This window comes from Silene latifolia, chromosome 10 (genome assembly GCF_048544455.1).
Source record: "Silene latifolia isolate original U9 population chromosome 10, ASM4854445v1, whole genome shotgun sequence".
In the NCBI taxonomy this organism is placed as follows: Eukaryota; Viridiplantae; Streptophyta; class Magnoliopsida; order Caryophyllales; family Caryophyllaceae; genus Silene; species Silene latifolia.
Window position 1 is genome coordinate 93,951,101 of NC_133535.1, and position 8,188 is coordinate 93,959,288.

General features: G+C 35.1%; 1 long non-coding RNA gene across 1 annotated transcript; it reads right to left on the reverse strand.

The window, feature by feature from the left end:
• Positions 1-3,727: 3,727 nt before the first annotated feature.
• LOC141609080 (uncharacterized) lies at positions 3,728-4,404 on the reverse strand. The gene is made up of 3 exons (XR_012527193.1): positions 4,323-4,404; positions 4,024-4,055; positions 3,728-3,794 (listed from the first exon to the last, which is right to left on the reverse strand). It is a non-coding gene; the product is annotated as an uncharacterized LOC141609080 (long non-coding RNA).
• Positions 4,405-8,188: the final 3,784 nt, after the last annotated feature.

The window sequence follows — 8,188 nt, forward strand, 5'->3', positions numbered from 1 at the left end:
AGTCCACCTTACTTACCCCAATCCAATGGTGTAGTTGAACGTAAAAATAGAACCTTAAAAGAAATGATGAATGCTATGCTTTTAAGTTCTGGCCTATCTGACGATATGTGGGGGGAAGCAATTCTTTCAGCTTGTCACATTCTTAACCGTGTACCTCATAAGAAAATTGACAAGACACCCTACGAGATTTGGAAGGGCTATCCTCCTAACCTGAGCTTCCTTAGGGTATGGGGGTGTTTAGCTAAAGTGGGTTTACCTGATTTTAGGAGACCTACCGTTGGACCTAAGACCTATGATTGTGTGTTTATAGGTTATGCTCAAAATAGCTCTGCTTATAGATTTATGTCTTTGAGTGATCGTTCTATATCTGAAGCTAGAGATGCTGAATTTTTTGAGCATGTTTTTCCTTTTCATAAAACTATTGTACCATCTCCTAGTTTACCTGTTGCATCTTCTGATATGTCTTCACATGCTAGTACTAGCACTTCTATTGATGTTTCTGTTGAACCTAGAAGAAGTAAAAGACCTAGATGCCCAAAGAACTTTGGTGATGATTATGATACAACTATGTTGTCTGAACTTGGATACACTGTTTGTGCTAGTGATGAGTTTGTTTCAACTTTTTTAATAGAAGATGACCCAAAAACCTATAGTGAGGCAATGAAATCCATTGATGCTAATTTTTGGAAAGATGCTATTAAAAGTGAACTTGACTCTATTGTGTCAAATCAGACTTGGGAGTTGACTGATTTACCTAAAGGTAGTAAACCCATTACAAGTAAATGGATCTTTAAAAAGAAAATGAGACCTGACGGTACAATAGAGAGGTTCAAAGCTAGACTTGTAGTTAGAGGCTTTACACAAAAGAAGGGTATTGATTATTTTGATACTTACTCTCCCGTGACCAAAATTTCGACTATTAGGACTCTTGTCGCCTTAGTCGCTATTCATAACCTTGTTATACATCGGATGGATGTTAAAACGCCTTTTGAATGGTGAACTAAGGGAAGAGATCTATATGTCTCAACCTGAAGGTTTTGTGATTGAGGGTCAAGAGAGTAAAGTGTGTAAACCGAACAAGTCACTTTATGGATCAAAACAAGCACCTAAACAGTGGTATGAGAAATTTAACAACACTTTAATAAATAATGGCTATGTGGTTAACAATTCTGATTCATGTGTTTATTCAAAAAAGATGGAATCTGATTGTGTAATTATATGCCTATATGTTGATGACATGTTAATACTTGGTAATAATTTGGAAGTCATAATTAGAACCAAAGATTTTTTGTCATCACAATTTGAGATGAAGGACTTAGGAGAAGCTGATGTTATCCTAGGAGTTAAGGTCATCCGAAACCCCAATGGAATCTGTCTAAGTCAATCTCATTATGTTGAAAAAGTGTTGAGAAAGTTTAACTGCTTTGATGATGTGCCTGCTAGAACACCCTATGATCCTAGTGTACACTTGTGTAAAAACTTGGGCAAGAGTGTTTCCCAAGAAGAGTATGCTAAAATCCTAGGTAGTGTGATGTTTTTAATGAACTGTACTCGACCGGATATTGCTTATGCGATTAGTAGATCGAGTCGTTATACACATAACCCTAGTAATGAACACTGGAATGCTCTTCGTCGTTTACTAAAGTACTTAAAAGGAACAGTAGACTTATGTTTGCATTATAGTAAATTTCTGCTTTGTGTTAGAGGGATATTGTGATGCGAATCGGGTTGCGGTAACGATGAGATCTGTTCTACTAGTGGTTATGTCTTTACCATGGGTGGAGGTGCTATATCGTGGAAGTCCTCTAAACAGACTTGTATCGCACGCTCTACCATGGAATCTGAGTTCATAGCTCTTGAGTTGGCAGGACAAGAGGCTGAATGGTTGAGAAACCTTTTAGCTTATATACCAGTATGGGGCGGACGGCTAACACCGGTCTCCCTACACTGTGACTCGCAGGCTGCTATTGGTGTTGCAAAGAATAGTGTCTACAATTCGAAAAAGAGACATATTCGAATAAGGCACGCTGCAGTTAGACAACTCCAAGACAATGGAGTGATTGCTTTGGACTATGTGAAGTCCGAAAACAATCTTGTTGATCCCTTTACTAAAGGGCTGGCTAGGAGACTAGTCGTTGATACGTCGAGGGGAATGGGGCTTAAGTCCTTAGGTCAAGAGTGAGACTTGACTAAGTTTAAAGCTTCTATTCCTATGGCGTTGTATGATTCATAGCCTTAATGGTGGTGCTTTTGAGACGCACTTGATGGATCATACACCAGGTTGGACTTAGGTCCTTAATGACTCATGTGAGAAGTGCTGTTGAGAAGCACTTGAGTCACCTACGTAGGTGTAACGATCATTAGACTATGAGAAGTCTTATGAACACATCTATTAGTACCGAGGTAAACGCATAACTCTAAAAGAGCGCGTTGCACTTTCGCGAACGATCTTAATCAAAGGTATGATATGTGTTGTGGGGGTATCGACCGAAGCTCAGCTAGGAATTCAAATCGCAAGATATTCTCTCGCTGTAACTAAGTTGTTTCCTCATTTCACTAAAGTGTCAATTCAAATCGAAAGATATTGATACCTAAGTATCCAATCCTTCCTTTACCCAGAAATTCTTTTTCTTTCTCTCTGGCGCCCCTAGTGGGGGATTGTTGGAAATAGGGGCTTTATTTAGCAAAGTCATTTTTCCATCTTGTCCCACATTGGTGAGGAAAAGAAAGATGTATGTGTTTATATATCTCATCTTGCCTTACACTATCACTAGTGGGTCAAGGGAGGCTTTTGTGGAAGCCTTGCGAGGTGCTTAATTCAGCTCGCACACGCGCGCGCGCGCCGTGCCTGTGCCCGAGCCCGGCCCGGCCCGGATCCGGATTCGGGATTCGGGATTTGGGATTTGGCAATCGCCTGCGGCGGGTTGTGCCTATCTTTTTGGGCCGCATCCGAGTTTTGTTTTGGACTGTGTTCTTGTGTGTTGAGTTGAATAAGTCAGTCCAACTGACTGTCAACAGGAGGGTCATGCTCCACGTTTTTAGCCCTTGACTGCAACTTCTTAGGAGCACGTTTTGCTAAACAAAACCGCATTTGCTTCGTTTTTGGCTATAAATAAGAGCCGACCTCTCTATCAAAACACACGAAAAATCAAATCATACTCTCTTCTCTTCGTCTTCTCTGCTCTCTCATAAATTTAAGGTATTCTTGATTTCATCGTTCCAAGTCTCACAGTTCCGAGTGGGCGGAACTGCGTGGGGACTGTAGTGTTAACCTTGGGGAACTACCGGCACTAGCTGATCGCCACCACGGTCGTACCGGAGAAATAGTTTTCAAGGCAGTGGTTTATAACACGGCACTACATTCGGGTTTATTTCTCATCGCTTATATTTTCGTCTTCGACTGGTATTTCTATTCTCCTTCTGTTTCTGCATCTTTCGAATAACAGAAACACAGTTCTCTTCTTTCTTCTCTTTATTGACCTCACCTTCTAGGCATGGTTCGCCGAGTTTTGAGTCGACTGTGCTAACAACATTCACAACTTCGTCTTGTAGTGTTTGGGCTACGGTTGTTAATGGTGCTTTCACTTCCTCCACCAATGATTTAATATCAGTACTTATTTGAACATTAGGCTTTTTCTCAACAGGTTGATGATTATCATATAGTAACTCCTTTTTATGTGCAAGTGTTTCCCATTCTTCCGTAGCTTTATCAAACTCTCCCTTGAACTCTTCTTCAGCTTTTCCCAATTCTTCCTTAAATTTGCCGAGTAACTGATGACTGGTGTCTTCACTTTCTGCAACATTCAATAAAATAGATCCTTGATTTACCAAACATTTCATTTTTGTATGTTTACTAATAAAATTAGATGTTCAACATGTCACTAGAATCCATTTCATAGTAATTAAACCAATGATATCCACTATTAGTTTTGGTCTGTTTGTTGCCAAATAGAATATGTATAGCACAATAAGACAGATAAATAAATAAATAAATAAATAAAATCGTAGTCAAGGAAATATCACCGTTAGATCCAATTGATGTGGGAGCATCAATCCTGTAATATGGTACCAGAGCAAACTTTAAAATTAAGATTCAGAAATAAGCCCAAGGGGATTAAATATTATGATGATTTTAGGCGCATTTTTATATATGTTATATATGTGTAGTAATAACACAATTGACTATTTATTATCTTGTTACTAAGTATATATAACTCCATGTACCATTATTTAGTCGAGAAAGAAAAATCGGCAGTATTTCTCTTACATTATGGACACAACATTCGAGGTTATTTCTATAAATATATTAGGGGGTAACTTACGTTTGCTTAATCGAAGCATCTTGGTTCTCATCATGAAATACATGGTCAATGGTTGTCCCAACAACAACTTTCACTTCCTCGGCCAAATTTGGAGATTCATTATCTTCAACAAACTCATTATCAACACTTTTAGCACTAGTTGATCCTCCATCTTCATCGGCTCTTCCTACCAACATATATAGAAAAATGGGACTATTGATCATATTTGATACGCACTATGAGGTTGCATAATTAGGGTCTTTTGCCAAAATAAGCATTTCTATCAAAGTATTTGTCAAAATAGCCGTTGTCCAAACTAACCATATACCCATTTTAATTACTAAAATAAACATTAAATTATTAAATTGCCCAAGAAAATAATACTAGCCAATTTTGTTTGGTTCGGTTCCATTTAATTTAACTCTACATTAGATTTACCATCTAGTAAGTTATTCATTAGAATTAAATTTCACTAACTAAGAATGAAATACGATTATCAAGAGACAATACTTTGATCAATATATATACTTCTCACTGTCATTTTCAGTATGCTTTACTATATCTCATACAATTATGTTTAATCGTTTTTTCTACCAGCATAGAACAAGAATGCAAGAGTTGAGAACACTGTGAAGCCAAGTAACTCAATGTTCAATCTTCAAATACTCCTTAGCAAGTACAAAGGCTTACCATCAACAAGAATGAAATATAATTGACAATATAGATCGATCAACATAAATGATTTAGAACTTCATCAAGAATTAAAGACAATTAATTAACAAAAAGCAATAATCAAATTCACAATTCATTATCAATAATTAGCAAACTTAAATACATGTCTAAGAGAAACTCACCAATTTTGATAAAAATGTGAGTATGTGCCCTGATAAGATTAGTAGAGAATTTCGATAATTTAATTATGTGCCCCAACAAGAAAAATTCACCAATTGTCTATGTAAATTACCGTTGAATGGGAGGAGAATTGAAAGGTTTGGGTATGATGTTTGTTTTTAAGATGAATTTTTTTGGTCTGTCGATTTAGGTTATTTGCTTGATTTTTTTAAGGAAAATGATAAATACAGCCTTAAGGCCATATTTAAGGTGCCAAAATAGGAATGAAAATGTTAAATCAAGCATTAATGACATCAATTTACGCGTAATTGTGTCATAAATTCCTAATTTAATTTCATTTTGGGAAGTAATTTAATTCTGTATTTATCATTACCGTTTTTTTAATTAAGTGGTTTAATTAAGTAAATTAACTTAGATATGATTAGTTCGGACAATACTTTAATGAAAAGAAGGCTATTTTGGCTAATACTTTGATAAAAATAGCTATTTTGGTAAAAGATCCGCATAATTTTTTTTTTTTGGTACGCAAAAGATCCGCATAATTAAGATTAAATACCCTAATGATGTGCAGTAGGTAAAAGTAGTCTATGACACATACGTTTCCTGCCGATGGAGGAAGTGAAGCGTTAAATAATGTTGCCATTAGAAAGCAAAAATATTTGGTAGAATCATATTTCAGAGTCCAAGAGATAAACGGCAACGGTGAAGTGGGTGAAGTGGGTGAAACAAGTTAACAATTTAGAAACTACTTTTATACATTATTATATCATACTATGTACAACTTATTGTTGGTGTATAAGGTAGTAAATGGGAGACGTAGAACGGATAAAATGTTAGGGGTTGTTTGGTTGCCACTTAGAAAACATAGGCATTGGAAAATCCCATGATTTTGAAAAACATGGGTTGTTTGATTGCCATAAATTTTGGAAAATGTAGGAATTCGAACTTCCCACGAACTTCCAATGCCTACATGTAGGAAGTTGCTTACCTACTCCCCTCTTGGTATTGTAAATTCTTGTGGAATTTAATCCTACATGAGCAACCAAACATTTTTCCGAAATTCACCCGAATTGGATGAGGGAACTAAATTCCCATGAATTGTATTTTCCTAGGAAAGTTAAGTTCCTTGATCAATCAAACAACCCCTTAGTATTTGATTAGTCAAAATGTTATTTTTTTAATGACTAGTTGTGATTGTTGTGGATGCGTGCAAATAGGAGGGGACTCGATATAATGTTCCCTCTCCTTCTCTTTCTTCTATATTTCAAGTACTCTCTAAAATAAGACATTCTAGATTAAACATATACATAAAACTCAATAGTGTTTTTCTACATACAAGATATTTGTAGATGGAGGACTTAGGCCCTGTTCTTTTGGACTTAAAGTTGCTGAACTTAACTTGATTTTTCTGAACTTAACTTAATTTTGCTGAATTTAACTTATTTTTGCTGAACTTTTCTGAACTTAATTTTTCTGAACTTAATTTTGCTGAACTTTTCTGAACTTAATTTTGCTGAACTTAATTTTGCTGAACTTTGCCGAACTTAACTTATAATAGCTTAACTTTTCTAAATTAAAATAATCTTACTTAAATTAACTTAATTTAATTTCACTTACTACTACTACTACTACTACTACTACTACTACTACTACTACTAATAATAATAATAATAATAATAATAATAATAATAATAATAATAATAATAATAATAATAATAATAATAATAATAATAATAATAATAATAATAATTCCCTTCAAAATAATAATAATAATAATATTTAATAATAATAATAATAATAATAATAATAATAATAATAATAATAATAAAGAAATATAACTAAAAACACAAATAAAGATTATAAAATACTTTATTTATATAAGTTAATATTTTCGTACACATTACCTAATACATAAAAATAAAAAGTAAATCACATTACTTTTTTTTTCTTTCTAATCATCTAGTTCCATATTATCATCTTCCTCGTCACTTTTTTCATCTTCATTTGAGCTCACCCCATCAAATCCATTGCCTCGCCAAATATTCTTGACTATGTTATTTCGCACCTTGTACATAGCTTTTTTCCGCTTCTTATCAAACATGCCTAAATCTTTTGTCCCTAGAACGTTCTCATGTTGTATAACAGTTATCCCATGAGTGTGCATCCGTATATAATTATGAAGTGTACTGTGAAATTAGAAACAATAATGGACATTTGATACTTAGGTGACATTTGAGGCATAACTTTTAACACCTTCCACCTTTTTTTCAATTGACCAAATGTCATTTCAACTTTCATTCTCAATGATGAACGTCGGTAATTAAAATGCTCTAACATACCTTCGGGGGATAGGTAAGAATTCGCTTTAAATAAATGTTTTTTTTTTGAAAAAATTATATAGAATAATAATTAATCTCGGATTGTTTATACAACCGATTTGAACGAAAATTGTATCTATTTTTTAAAACTCGTCAATATTATGAAACTTATTATTCTGCTTAACTTTTCTGAACTTAATTTTGCTGAACTTTTCGAACTTAATTTTCTGTGAACTTAATTTTCTTTGAACTTTTCGAACTTAATTTTCTTTGAACTTAACTTAACTTAATTTTGCTGAACTTTTCTGAACTTAACTTAATTTTGCTGAACTTAACTTATAGAGAGTGACTTTAAGTCCAAAAGAACAGGGCCTTACTGGCTTTAAAAAACTTTCTCTGACTAAAAAAATTCTCTCTCTAATTTCCCCAAAAAAAACCCCCAAAACAGAACCGCCTGCTCCACCGCCTCCTCTGACCACACATCACCTTCCCCGTCTCCCCTACACAATCGCCGGAGATGGGGTCATTCCAAGGCCTATCTCCGGCGATTTATCGCATCTCAGTCCTGGTTTACTCCCTTCCGCTATGATTTGGCCTCTTGTCCCCTTGGCAGCGTTCGATTGCTGCGCTGACCGTCCGATGGTCTTAACGGCTGCTTCTCTGGTTTGATCTCCTGCCTTTTCCGGTTCTCCGATTCTCTGTCCTGTCATCGAAAGC